General features: G+C 42.7%; 3 non-coding genes across 3 annotated transcripts; all 3 read left to right on the plus strand.

The window, feature by feature from the left end:
* Positions 1-2,139: 2,139 nt before the first annotated feature.
* Positions 2,140-2,212, plus strand: TRNAK-UUU (transfer RNA lysine (anticodon UUU)). The gene has a single exon. It is a non-coding gene; the product is annotated as a tRNA-Lys (tRNA).
* A 2,734-nt stretch (positions 2,213-4,946) lies between these two features.
* TRNAP-UGG (transfer RNA proline (anticodon UGG)) lies at positions 4,947-5,020 on the plus strand. Its single transcript has one exon. It is a non-coding gene; the product is annotated as a tRNA-Pro (tRNA).
* Positions 5,021-5,157: 137 nt separating this feature from the next.
* On the plus strand, positions 5,158-5,231 carry TRNAW-CCA (transfer RNA tryptophan (anticodon CCA)). The gene has a single exon. It is a non-coding gene; the product is annotated as a tRNA-Trp (tRNA).
* Positions 5,232-15,194: the final 9,963 nt, after the last annotated feature.

A 15,194-nucleotide genomic window follows, 5' to 3' on the forward strand; every position in this document is an offset into this window, starting at 1 on the left:
ATAGGGAATTTCCTCATCCAGTCTACTCCTAGGACTACATCATATGCTCCCAACTCCATGGCCAACAAATCAAACTTCAATCGATATCCTTGCATCTCCCACTGTACACCAGAACACATCCCATACAATCGGCCCGAAGAGCATCAATGAGCAGGCCTACTAAATTGGCATAGAGATACATTAGCCGAGTTTGCTTACAACAACTGCTATCACTCTAGCATCGGAATGGCACCTTTCGATGCACTCTACGGGAACCTTTGTCGTACCCCGATTTGTTGGGGTTGGCACGTACCGACCGACGGGGCCACAGAAGATGAAGGAGAGTGCCGAGAAGATTCAACTTATTCTAGATTAAAAGCTGCTCAGGACCAGGTACGCCGACCACGATATTTGGAGTTTGCAGTAGGTGATCATGCTTGACTTCGGCTTGAACCTACAAAGGGTGTGATGCGTTTTTAAGTGAAGGATTAGGTATAGCTGACCGATACATCGGACCTTTCTTGGCCCATATACCCCTAGCCCTTACTCCCTTGTTTCGGTGGTTGGTCTCTACCTTTTTCTGTCTCTTGGCTAGTTTGTCTTCCTCTTCTTTATATTAGAATAAGTGGGCCAATCTGGCTTTGAACCGGATTGCTAGCCTAAAGCTAACAAAGAATTCCCGCCCCCTTGTAAATCCAATCCCGGAACTACAGCTGAAAAGGATCGTGCAGTGGATGTGTCGGGTTCGAAACTTGCTCCCCCACGTCCTGAGGACAGAAATTCTCGCTTAGCGCCCTGGGGAAGACTTCTAGACTGCTGTGGGAGCTCGAAGGAAGCAGAAGCAAAACCTGCTTTCTTTCTGTCCCAACCTCCATGGGTTCCTCCCTGTATGACATAGTCCATTGGATTGGGGCAATGGTACGCACCTATGTTTGGTGTCCCCTCTCTCACTTCCTCGTCAGATCCTGGTCCCAAAGGGCAATACATTGAGTCGGAAAGACGGGCTTTCGTAAATTCCATTCTGTAGCCGAACTAGCCCCTGGATCAGCTCTCATAGTGGGGGAATCAGAGTCAAGTTAGGCGCAAAAGAGGGGGTTGACATCATTCGTCGTGATTGGATCAATCAGACTCCCCCACAGGAAATGCCAAGGGGCGCCCTTTCTCATTATCATCTACCGCCCATTTCTTCATCATCTGCTGCTGCCTTAAGTGCGTAAAGTAGGCTCAGCTTCTTTGGTTTCTAAATATCTTGTGGTAGCCGAAGGTAGTCCAGTCCGCTTGTTAGATTGAATTGAATCTTATATAACCTACGTAGCTAAAGAGAAAATCATAATAGTCTAAGTGGACCTCTCAAAGGTATAAATAAGTAGACATTAGTCTTACAGGTTCGGTCTTTTTCTTTTTTTGTTATGATGCCCACATTTCATACTTCTCAATTCTTATTTATTCAAGGGTTCGTATGTACTGAGTGACTCTAGGTCTATTCAGATGCAGCTTCAAGAGAGCTTTATTCGGCCTTTGTATGACCGTCTTCCCTTCCTGTCTATCTCCCTTCGGTCAGGTAGTTCTGCTTCCGATGCCGGAGGAGCAGGGTGGGATAGAAGGGTAGTTTCTGAGTTCGAGATGTCTGAGCTTGGAGGTTCCGCTTCTCTAATGTGATAATAAAGCAACAAGCAACGTCGCTCCCGTGCGCTCATCCCTTGCTTGTTCTTGAGCGCTAGTCATTCATCCCTAGCAGGGTTTCTTGGGATATCTTGATTCTCTTTATGATGATGTAAGGGTCGGCAACAATGAATAAGGAATCGATCGGAAGTTCGCGCCAATCGATCTTCTGTAGGAGTAGGAGGTAGCGCGAATCCCCTCTTTCTTCGTTTAGAAGAGTGCTGGACCTCCACAACGTCAAACCATAGAACACAGCTCCTTTCGGTCGAACCCTAGGAAAGACGACTTTACCTTTTTCGTAGATAGTCTGAGTTCGAGCTACTGTAGTCTCCCCCGTTGACCTTCTTTTTTAGATAGAATCCTCAATGAGTGGAAAGGACTCCCAGACTTGCTCCGCAGTACGAGCCCCATACAGAGCCGCGCCCTTGTGATATGATAAGAAGAAAAGGGGCCAGGCCACCCTCTTTTCTTTTCCGCACCAAGCCTTCTTGTAAAATCGGGTGTATAGCTCAGTTGGTAGAGCATTGGGCTTTTAACCTAATGGTCGCAGGTTCAAGTCCTGCTATACCCAAAAAAAACCACTCTTGTATTCGTAAGGATGCATAGTAGCCTTCAAAGAGCACTCTTTGGCCTTGAGACTCGCCCCTTTCTCATCAACATCTCGACTTCGCTCGTTGTTTTAGGTAAGTATAAAGGAGATCAGACTGGCTCGGTCATTGATAGGCCGGCCTTCTCCTTATTCATTGGATAGGGCGCGGGGGAAAGTCAAGTCAAGCACTAGTTAGTTGGGGTGGGACGCACCAAAGCAGCGTTCGTTGTACTAGCGCCTTATCTTTTTAAGCTAAACAGAGGCTCGAAAGACGGAGTACGTCCGAAGTCGTTGGCTGCCTTTTTGTAGTGCGCAAGTCAGAGTGAACTTCTTCTTCTGTTTTGCGAATCTACTAACGAGAACTGCCGTACAGTCCTATCTTTTCTTATTCTTAAGAAAGATCGTAGATGAACGTTTCGTTTCGTTACCTAAGTAGTTGAGCAATTCATTCCAAGGTAAACAAAGAGGTATTTCCTTTTCTCGTTCAGTCCTTCTCTCCTTCCATCCCAGTAGGCCTATTCATGCTTTTTTGCTATCCATCTTGATCAAATAAGAAGAAGGGGAAATTCAGACTAGGCAAAAGACCTAAAATAGTTAAATAAAGATAAAACAACTTTCTTATGTCAAGTAGTAAACCATAGTTCTCATCCTAGGAAACCATATCGATCATCGGTTCAGAGCTCCCAACTACGAAGCTCTTTTCTAGAGCGAGTCAACAATTCGTGGATCCATGGTTTGGATGAAGCTATGTACCCGGGTAGAGATGATTTGTCTCAAAGATGTTCCGCTCATCCAAGAATCTGAAACTTCATCTACATAAATAGCCCTTTCCTTTCTTTTCTTGACTTAAAAAGGTAATCAATCCTTTCTTTTCATCTTTTATCAAGTCTTCCTCTTCCTGATTGACTCAATCAGGGATAGAAATTCGGATCAACTATGAGGAGTAGGGCAGCAGGGCAAGTGAATGAACTCTGTCCTAGGCATTTCCAATAAGTTCAGTGAAGTGAGGGTGTGAAACCTTTTTTGAGAGGGAAAATACACTACAAATGATATTCAATAATGGAAGGAATGAGTTGAAGATTTACTGGAAGAAAAAAATACGATACTTTTCTAGTCGTAGGTAGGGCTACCTATCTAGTTTCGTGCTTCGGGCGTACCAGATTCAATAGGCTAGGTTATAGCTGACAGATTTCTTTAAGAACTAGCCGCCTATAAGCCTCGCTAGTAGTATTCCTGCCCAGTGCCGGAGTAGTGACTCACAAGGTAAGTTCTCCTCGATGCATTTCCTCTCTTTTTCTACGTACACTTTTTATTCCTCAGTAGGTAGGGACAACGTTCGAGATCTCATCCGACCGTCTATTTATCACTGATTGGGAGATTGGATTGGAATCCGAGGAGAACAGATTGGATGTCATGGAACGAATGGGGCACTACGTTGGTTACCCACTGCTAGCCTAGCGGAGATTTCTCTATTTGTTGAAAGTGGAAAGGAGTCATATTTGAATCGGAAAGTTGGGCTCGTTCACTCACACCTTTCTTTGATTATCGATGACTTGGCTTCTTGCTCAAGTAAGCACCCGGCATACCAATTCATTATCCTTGGGGCTCGCTCCTTCCTATCTACGTTATTCTTTCTTTGTTACTCTCGTAATGACGTTCCGAAAGAAATCAAGGTTACCAGGTCACAGCTCAGATTCTTCTTCCCTTATAGAACCTTCCCGAAAGAAATCAGTGGAAGTGGGTCCGCCCCTACAACTCATCAAATCTGCCTTCTTTTCTGTTCTGCGCTGTACATATTCTCAAGTTATGAGAAAGAATGGATTTGAATGAAATTTTTCATTAAAAAAATAAACGAATGAAGAATATTTTTACCTCTTATTTGATAAGCAATCAAAGCATTTGAACTGCTCAATGAACAATAAATAAAGAGCTAAGGTAAAAAAGTATATGTGTTACTAATAGTATAGTATAGTATAGTATAGTAAACCAATTTATTTTTTAGTTTGCTTTCAGCTGAACATGATGAACATGTTCTAACTAAAAATGAGGTGAGGCTTGATTAGGTGGCTTTGCAAGAACTAGGGAGGAACACAAGTTATGTACTTTAGGCTAAACATATGAATTTATAAGATCAACTTTTCCAATTGGACATAAACAAAAGCAACCAATAATATATATATAAACTTCCATAATATTTTATCTATGGTGAAGTAATTTCATTGATAACCACTAAACGATTAAGTAGCGATGTATGCAAAGCTAGACAACGAACATTTCATAATACACTCGTTCTGCATATCTTTAGGATAAAAGAAAAAACAGCGAATAAAAAAGTTTTCCTAAAAAAAAAAGATCAAGAAATCTATTTTGTATGGTTCTTATTTCGTTGAAAACGTTTCCATGAGACTTTCTTTCATTGAAGAAGTCCATGACTTGTTCTAGGTGATATGAGGTTGAACAGGCTTTAGAAAAAATGCAAAGAAGGGTACATAAGGGTGGAATAAAAAACAAAAAGATGACCCCTTCTTTCTTCCTGAGCATTACCGATAAATATTCTTTCTTTATACGTTAGGTTGGGTTTCAGATGTATATCATTTATTATATGAAACCAAAAAGAAGAAATGACAAGAAAGTTGTATATAGATGGAGGATAAAATTACGATGTGGAAAACAAGACAGGGGTTTTGTACAATGACACTGTACAACAATTTTGAAAAGGGATGTAGCGCAGCTTGGTAGCGCGTTTGTTTTGGGTACAAAATGTCACGGGTTCAAATCCTGTCATCCCTACCTATTACTTCTCCTATGGGCAGTAACGAGGGATCAATTGAGATCGATTCAAATTGGACAAAATTCTGAGTTTCATTTTTCTATATGCATGCGAAAATCATCCTTTTCTTTACTGCTTTATCTCCTGTCGTAAGAAAGCGCTCTTAGTTCAGTTCGGTAGAACGTGGGTCTCCAAAACCCAATGTCGTAGGTTCAAATCCTACAGAGCGTGATTCTGTTCTTGTTATGTCGAATCAAAAAAAAGAACTTAACAAAGTGGAATGTCCGACTACTGTTCTTAACCCAAATCAAAGAAAAGAACAGAAATACTCGACCAGGAGAGGAGACCACTGACCAATCTCCGTCCATTTTCCCTTGCCTTTCCTTTATGGGTATGCCTGTTTTAGGGGACCTTATAGTAATAATAGTCTAATAGACCAACTAGAGGAGAGGAATCCTTCATGAATCGCCTTGCCTTGCTTAAAGAGGTTTATGAAAAACCGCCCGTGGAACTCTTGTTTTGAGGAAGCAATGAACATTGTCTTTTTCCATTCTCAATAAATGAGGAAGGAGGGGTGAGGTCCTCACTTGCGAGTGAGGCAAGGCTTTCTTTTATAATACATCCTACCCGATTTTGGTTGACGATTGCGTTCTATTCCAATTATTCACTTGTTTTTCTTGTCACTGTGGCGAGACCAGATGAGAGAGAGAACTATTTTCCATTTCCAGACAGACCCCGAGCTGAGGTTGGAACAATTCTTTTTTTTTTGTTGGTTCCTTCTTTCTTATTTAGAATAAGTGAGTCTCTTCCATTCGGTTCATTAGCTTTAGGAAAAATAGAAGCAGCGGAAATGCTCGCTTCTAAAAGGCTTAAAGGCTCTGATCAAGGCAATGAACATTTTTCACTTGGAAACTAATAAGAAAGGAATTCAAATCATAGTTCAATACAGACTTTTTATCCTTTAAGAAGGGTTAAACTTTCCTTCCAATACTTGTGCGCTTTACCCATCTCTACTGAACAAACCCACTACACATCGCTGGCAAAACCTACATCGAGTGGCAGGGTATGTGTGTAGGCCTTTTCAAGGACATTCGAAACAACATGTCGATAAATAGCTATAGAAAGTGGGGCTAGATCGAGAGTTCTGACCTTTTCTTTTCGTGGGTGATCTTTCAAACTCTTGTTTTTCTAGCGAAAGAACGCCCTTCTGAGCGATGATCTCCTACAAGCGAGTATAGTAAGGTTGACTTCAATTGAGACAGAAATGTCACTGGTCAGCTCCTTAGCGTTACAATTAACATCACTTTCTTATTACCTAAGAGATTAGATAAGGGAAGAAGGCAGGCCAAAGCTTATAGATTCGGAGATCGTACTTCTAACGCTTTGTCTGAGTCAGTCCTACGACCCCTTCCGGCTGAGACACGAATCCTAGCCTATCTGAGTCGCAGAATGAAGGGCTCTTCAGAAGGCGCCACCCAAGTCTCCTTTGAGACTTCGGAGTCAGGAATGATTTTTCCAAGGAAGGCGGATTTTCTTCGTTCCGCAGCACGAACAGGGTGTACAGAAGATCGATGTGCCATCTTTCTAACCACGTTCATTTGTTGTATTGTATGATCAGTAGGGAAGGGAGCCTTTGATAAAGGGACCCCCAACCAAGAAATCTACTGTCTCAGAGCGACAGTCAAGCTCGTATCGCGGAACTAGAACATTTCTTTGATTGATAGGTCAGATAGGAAGCAGGCAAGCAAACCAAGTTATAGGTTTGGAAGTTAGAACTAGGAAAGGTTGTCCTGTGACTACCTTTGAAGTCTTTGGGTAGGACATCAGGCTAAGGTCTTATGATGAGCCACGCGCATATGAGGTTTACTGCTGCCCTAAAGCTCTGTCCCCTATCCTACCACTAGATCCCCTATGCCGGAACATGAACAGAGAAAGCTGTGAGTGTAGTCTTAGGAACGAACCCGGGGTTGCTCTCGCAAAAAGATTGTACTAAAGAAAGCTAGAAAGCCCAATTCCAAGCAAGCAACCTCTGGTCCACGGGTCGGTGAACGAATGGGTTTTGGGAAATAGAGAACATGGACTCGATTGAACAAAGGTGGCACCGGAATGAATAGCCCACTTGTTTCGGGCAAGAATGAATGGGACTGATCGACTCGAGTTACCGAGCGACCTCCACTCTTCGACTCGAGCTTTCGCTTCTGCTTTTCTCTTTTTTTTATTTATTAGCTTTTTAGGGAAAGAAGAGGGTCTGAAATACAACTATGTCTACGAGTGCCGCGAATGAACCTTCGGTTCTTCCCAAGAACAAGGAGACACGAACTAAATAACTCGTATCAGGCTACGGGAATAGTGAACGGGAAGAAGGAACTAGTGAGGCTTTCGTTGGTCAAACAATATGCCCTCCTCACTTGAGGAGAGTGAAGGTCATGACTTATTGAAGCAGAACGTCAATTGGCCAAGAGAAGGGGAACTCCTTTCGTCGGTAACTATTGAATTGCCTATCTAACAGTGGAGCGAAGCGGAACGTTGAACGGGAAACTCGTGTCGTCGGTTATCCAATTTCCCTCCTTTCTTCTGTTTCGACAAAGAAAACGTTTAGGTATCGGTAATAGGATTCCCACTATGATTTGAAGAAAAAGATAGATTCTATTCTATAATAATCCACAATATAGAATCAGGCTCCGTAATCAAGTGCTCGCTGTGAGAAGAAGATCTACAGGCATGTACCCATTTCTCCCTGCAAAATAAGTTTGAACCCGAGTGAGTATGGACCATACGCTCATCTTTCTTCTCAATCTACACCTCGTCCCGCGAGAGACCTATCCTCGTTTCGAAATAAAGGACCGTAGTGAGGATCGACCCCGGATAAGTGAGTCAGTGTAGGGACAGAGGCTGATGATTCTAAAGGTGATTTCAAACTACAAGATGACTTTATTTGAAAACGGAATCCAAATATCAACAAAAAGATGAATGGAAAGTCTTGTCGATATGAATTGATCTTCAACCCAATGACAATGCTTCGATTTCGATCTTTACTTCTTTCTTGGATGCCTGAAGTTTGTGTTCGCATTTCATCAAAGGAAAAGTGGGCTGTACCTACATGAAGAAAAGAGTTGCTCGTGTAAAAGCAATATCTTCTATTTGACTTATCTAGCCGTGTCTTGTCTTGCACATACTCGGCTCGGTGAATGGTTCATCTTCGATTGGCATGGTCCTTTGGATGTAAGAGATCTCGTTTGCTGGCCGGGCCCTTCCATGAGTTTAGATCTCTATGTATGAATCTCTTATGAAATCCCATACTTTTTCTCATTTCAGAACGATCAGCATACTGTGTGACTTCTGCGTGACAGTTCTTGCATTTCGTTTGTAGCTTTGCATGAACATTTAGATATTGGAAAGCGAACTCCCTTAATTAGGAATTTCATAGATAGAGAAGGACGGGAAAAAAGAGAGAGACTGACTAACTACCCGGATCAATGCTGATTGACGACTGAATAAATAGCCGGAAGCAACAACTGCACGAGAGAGAAAGAGCGGATCCAACTAAGGAAATGCAGTCAGTACCTGTTCTGTCGGAGCTAATCATGCAAAGCTAGCGTAGCGCCAGCCGTCGAAGTGAATGAATTCGAAAGAACGAAGAAGTAAGGAAATGAGACGACTCTTTCTTGAACAATTTCATAAGCAGATCTTCCCCTCCACACCAATCACGAGTTTTTTTTTATTCCTATCGTATATCGTCGTCACGCCCTTAATGATAGGTTTTGAAAAAGATTTTTCATGTCATTCCCATTTAGGTTCGATTCGGATCTCTCTGTTGTTTCCCTTTCCTCCCGAACCTTTTCCTCGAAATGATAAAGAATCTGGTACACTCGAATTGTATTATTTAAGTGCTTATTGCTTGCCAAAAATCCTACTTCTACAATTGGTAGGTCACCGGGTTATTCAAATAAGTCGTGTTTTCTGTGCTTTTCCCATGTTACAACTTCCGTACCAATTCGATCGATCCGGAATGGATCGGTTAAACATTCTATCAGGGAGCCCGGTCTTGACTCTTCTGTGTGGTATTCATTCTCGTTCGGCTCTTGGAGTCACATCCAGCAGTGGTTGGAACAGCTCGCAAAATCCAACCACTTCACCTACTTTATTGCCCCCAACCGTTTCCTGTACCTCTATAGAAACAGAAGGGTTTCATGTTCTTTCATTGATTGGGTATTCCTCTCCTTTTGTATCTCTTTATCCAATTTCGGTCTCGATTAGTTCACAAGATTGAATGGCCAAGTCATGGAAAAGCCGTTATTCGATTGTTTTAAAAGAATGTTGAGCCGGGCCCGGGTATGTAAGTTCAGCGATGTACAAACAAGGATTGATTTGACTTCCGCACCTAGGTTGGGGGGTAGGTGAGGGTGGGGGGTTCTATTATGGACGAATAAGGAAGAGGAATAGAATCTCATTCATGTGTTCATGCTAACAGAAGAGCGGATCCAATACACATAAGGCATCGGTTGTTCTTAACAGCGATGGCTATTCATTTAAGTCTTCGGGTAGCACCACCAGATCTTCAACAAGGTGGAAATTCTCGTATTTCGTATGTACATGTTCCTGCGGCTCGGATGAGTATAGTTATTTATATCGCGACAGCTATAAACAGTTCCTTGTTCCCATTAACAAAACATCCCCTTTTTCTTCTTGTTCTTTGTCATAACGCCTATTCCGGGACGAGTACTACTTTTTTTTACAAAAATAATTTACAAGCAGATGATTTTCCGACCCTGACTACCAATTCCCCGACTACCTCTCTGGCTTATCAATCTAGCAAGCATAGGAAATCCAATTTCGGTAATCTTACCAAACAAGCAACGGATTGAGCAACTAGCGCGAAAGCCGTTGCGCTAACGCGCATTCTCCACCACTTTGATGGATTCAAAAAGAAAAAGAAGGTTGATTGGAACTGAAAAGAACAAACAGGCAGGCATGCTTTCAATCTTTTAGAATTTGAGAAATGCACTTGTCAAGAGTACTCTAACAATCGACGTCTCCCATCTTCTCAGGATTAAGCACTTTAGCTATCTATTATGGAAATTGTCCGCTATCTGCACCTTACTCTTACTTTACTATTACGGATTTGGAAGTGGGAAAGCCAACCTGGGCTTTTGAAGATCACTCTTGCCCGTTCCGTTCATAATTGCTTAGCTTAAAAGGAGAAGTCCAAATAGTGGCTGCGGAAAAGTCAATTCTATCATTTTTCGAAAGTTCGAGAAAGGTCATGCACGAAAAGAAAGAATCAAGGAAAGAACTGACTTTGATACGAAAGAAAGACTGAATCTGACTATCCCAATTCAGAAAGACGGAAATTGCCGGTTGGGTTAGTCCAACCAAGAAAGAAATGGGATTCTGTGGGCATTGCTTGGGCCGACTTCATCAGTATGGCTATCTCTAAAGATCTATCACTGCACACTTGAGAGATCTCTGTCTCCAGCCAATCAAAGCGTCTATAGCAGCTCCGCCGCTTTCTTTTTCTTGGAAAATATGTAGATTTCAAAACTTACCGATAGGATTTGGTTTGGAGTTATAAGAAAATTGTGTACGAAGCTGTGCACACAAAAGCAGATATCGATAATATCATAACGTTAATAATGGAAACTATTGTTTATCTCCCATGCATGCTTCGATCATTCAATCCATTTACGCTGGCAAATCAATCACGAGTAGGACCGACGAAGTAAGTAAGCCCTTCCTCTGAAAAGGATGGAGTCAATAGCGATCCTGAAGCTGAAACAAGAAAGTATTTTTATCCAAAGAGAAAAAGAAAATGCTTTCCTGGAGAGCTCATGATTGGTCCTGTCCTGATCTCCTGAGAGTATCCCTTTTTGTATTTTTTACATCTTTTGACTCTGCCTTCTATGGCTTTCTTGCCAGGAGGGAGGTAAGGGAAGAAGTAACCATGTATGCGTGTGCTACCCACGCTTGGCAGTTAACCAGGTTTGATTTGAATAAAGAAGTTAGACTGCAAAAGGACTACCTACGATGCTTTTCACTGATAGATCAAATCTTGTGACAAGGCCAGAGCCCCTCTCCTCTTGTGATTCCGATTGCGACTCGGACTGTGACGGGCCCATTCCGTCATGGATGCGTGCCAACCCGAAGATTTTAGGGGCTATAATCTAGAACTTACCCGCGATTTATATTTATCCAGACCTTCAGCCAAGTAGACTATGGAAACAATCTGAAAGGTGTTGACTTCGTGAACGAAAGCTCCTTCCCGAATAAAACGACACCGACGGTGGCTGAGAAAGAAACCAAAGCTGGAGAAAGAAGAGCGGAGCCAAGGTTGGATCGATCAAGCCTTTCAAAGCTCAGTAAAATAAAAAAATCTTGAGAGAAGCGTCTGTTCCGCTTTATCCTTTCACTTTTTTTTCTTCACACACATATTATCGTAAAGAGTGAAATCTCATATGTGCATTTACATCCTCGATCGTTCTTTCGAGTTCTATTTTTCGAAGATCACTCGTTTTATTTCTTTTTCTGGAAAAGGAGTAGTGCTCTTGGGAAGTTCCTATTAAGTAAGTGTTCTTTGCTTTATATCATAAGTTTAGCTCTTGTACGAATGGATCCACCTTTTCTTCTTGCTACTACTAGTTGTTGAACTTTCTTTATTTCAATGTATTTTACTTCCGTTGTGTCACCTGGTCCTGATGTGATTCCTCTAGCTGCTTAGGATACCCTATTTTCTAATGTTGCTTCTGTGGCTCCGGTTCCTGGCTCCTACTTTTTTAGGGTGATGGCTCATACAACGTGGCATTGGTAGAGGGAATCCTTTGATTGTTCGATTAGGAAACCCCGCCTATTGAAGTCCCGCTCAACGAAGTCTCAGAACGTTGATCTTTCCCGTCAATGCCATCTGCCCTCATATTTGAATTAAGCTCATCTCTACGAGGACCTAAAAGTAGGAAAGAAGCAACGTATTTCTTTCTGACGAACCACACCAACCACTGTGCTTCGATCATCTCTCAGTTCACCGATTCATCCATCCGGGAGGGCAAAGCATGTCTCTTTGTCCAGGTATCTCTTTCTTTTGTTATAAACGTTTATCTATGCTCTTTCTCTTTCTATTAAGTGAATATGCCCAGCTCCGAACCAATCGTTTCTTTATAAAGAAATCGTACTAAATATGATATTCACAAAAAGTACTTTTTCCATGAATAACGAAAACTACACTTTCTATGAGTTGTTGAAAAGCGGAGACACCCATATTCGCTTTTTCCCTGTTCCTTCCAACGAATAAATGTAAAAAGTATAGGTTCCTCTCCTGATGATCCCAGGTATCTCCGTTTTGACGTAGCCTATGCCAAGCGCATGGAAGGAAGCTAAACAGCTCCAGCAGCTAAAAGGAGTGAAAACGGACAGAAGAGAGTACGAAGGATAAGTTCATACCAAAAGGATTTGCGTTTTGTGAAAGAAGAGCTAACCGAGAATTGCTCTTGTTGAAGTTGCCCGGCTTTATTTATAGATCTTTGTGATCTTTCCATGGGAGAAGCGCTCATTGAGATCCTTCCAAACAGCCTCGGCTCTTTCGTTGTGGATGATACTCTCACACAGGTACCGGGGGTTACAGTATGGTGCGAATCAGTACAAGCCTGGGGTACGGGAATTCTACGAGGGATAAAACTCGCAATTGCATTGACATGATTGAATTCAGCAGTTTAGTTCTTTTTCAAAAGATACCGCTCTAGGAGTAAGCAATGGAGCATGGCCGTGTGAAGCAGACAGCTCTCTCGAGAGTCGCCTATGATTGCTTACACACTCTACATTACACCATAATGGTACTCTCTCCAAACAAGCAACGGATTGAGCAACTAGCGCGAAAGCCGTTGCGCTAACGCGCATTCTCCACCACATCTTGCTGGTTTGAGACAAAGATTTGACATAGATAATGCTTTCTCGCTACCCGCCCGCAATGGTTCACTGATCAATACTTCACAAAGTCATCAACATGTGATACGACAAAACTAGAAAGAAAATCGTTTGTGGCTGATCTCTCCATCTACTTACTTCTATTGGACCCATAGGACCAGCGCTCACAACAAATCCAATAAGATAAGATCTAATAATGAAACCCGGGAACACTAATTCAAAAACAAAGCGATAGCAATGTTTATAGAAAAAGCAAAACAACACTCAAGAGAAACTCCACCTAGAACGTACCAGTCAGCACTTCGTTATTGTCGACCGCGCGGATCATCATAAGCAACAAAGTAGCAAATACGCGTCGGTATCACATAAAGAGGATTTTCGACAGGCTCCACAAGAACATTCGTTCCTAGGTGCATGACTGTTGTGTTCGGGGAGCTCCTTCTTGCTAAGAGTGCCAGTGGATTCTCCTCCTATTCCTCGACTCTTTATTAAGGAGACAGACCGGTAATCTCGCTTCTGATAAAAGAGCGGCTATTCCCCTAAGAAAGCAAAGGGGTATTCTTCCTTCATAGATTCCCGATGCCGAGCTACTCTTGATAGGCTTTCCAAGACCAAGTTTATAGAATGATCCCTTGCACATTGAGCAAGACAGTGTATTCTTTAGGTTGGAGTAAGATCAATGGAGCCGAAAGTAAAGCATCGGTAGTGAGGCTTTCCTCCATGAGGAATTAATCCTTTGGTCGTCAATGGGAACTTTAAGACGAGAGCCAATGTGTCCAAACTTCCGGCTGAATTGTTGCTTTCTAGTGGCCGACCATCCTTTCCAGACCTTCTCTAGAGCTCTTCAATCCTTCCTCCTAAGATCCAGGCTAACTTTTTCAAGCAATGGAATGACTGGTAGGCGATCTCAGGCTCGCTCGTCGTTGGGTAGTTTCCGATAGTTCTATCACCATTCCAGGCTCTTCGCATATAGAGAACTCGAAGGTGGTCGATGTAATAGAGCAGGCCTGAGGCCATTACGTACTTTCTTTGTTTAAGTTATTATTGAGAGTTCAATGATAGCTATACACAATGAGCGCTGTTTTCTACATGCGAGATGAAATGCCATTCAAGAGCGGATAAGGCTAAAAAGAGAAAAAGCAGGGCTTGGCTTATTCTATTCATCTGCACCACCTGACAGAGATTCTTTCACAGCCTCGTTCAGCTAGTAGAATTCTTTCTAGATCTCGTTCTTTTCACTTTCTGGGCTGAGACCGTCCAATTTCATTCTTGCCTGGGAAGAGAGGATCGGAACTCACACTCGATCCCTACTCTTTCCTCGTACTTCACAGGTTTTCGAGGCCGAGGGTGAACTGGACTCGCATTCACTTGCTGGGAAAAAGAGAGTGGATCAGGCTACGACTGAGGCTGAGGATAGGTCACAGGACGGATGAGGTAAAGTATTCCAAAACGGAGGATTCCAACCCGAGGAAGTAGGTCAACCACCTTGAATATGGCTCCGTGGAAGTAGTTAGGGGATAAGCCCAAGGAGGATAGGCCTATGGGATTTCCACAATGAGTCCTAGTACCAGGTAGGTTAAGGCGTAATAAGTAAAAGAGGTCTTAGCGGAACTCGATAGGCCAAAAAGGAGGGATGTGACTCATCAAAGGAAGTTGCCGACTCGGGTAGGTAAGCAAGAAAGTAGACTCCTTCATCGGCCAGGGTACTCCTGAAATCTATCTCAGTAGGGAAAAGAGGAGTTATGGTATAGAGAATTCTGACCTAAATGGATGCATTGATTAGGGACAAAGACCTGGTATTTCAAGTCAAGCTTAGGCGAAGAGGTCCTTCTTTGAGGGAGGGGAGTCGTCAGGTATGGAGCTGACTCTAATAGGCCAAATAGGAGCTGGTCAAGCTGAAGCTCGAGAGAAGGGGGATTGCAAGAAAAGGGAGTTCTTTGAAGTAGTAGTTTCGGCAAAGAAGTTGCTTGTCCAATTCTATACCAAAAAGTAGCACCGGATTCAATTCCCGAAAATCGGAAATCAGTTCCTTCCTCACTCAAGAAGGGCCCGTCGCTTCTTTAGTTTAGAGTAATCAAAAAAGAAAATGAGATCTTTAAGGCATTACACTCTCTTCCTCTTTAGAGGGGTTACAGGGCTATGCTCCTTCCAAGAGGGAAAGTGGGGCGATTCTTCTTCCTGTAAAGTTTCGTGTTCACATCCAGTCTTCTCTGTACACTAGTGCTGCTTCCAGTTCTATGCTATGTATGGTAGTCGTTTGACTCGGGAATCCCTGAGCCCAGC

Source organism: Setaria viridis, unplaced genomic scaffold, assembly GCF_005286985.2.
Source record: "Setaria viridis unplaced genomic scaffold, Setaria_viridis_v4.0 scaffold_286, whole genome shotgun sequence".
Classification (NCBI taxonomy): domain Eukaryota; kingdom Viridiplantae; phylum Streptophyta; class Magnoliopsida; order Poales; family Poaceae; genus Setaria; species Setaria viridis.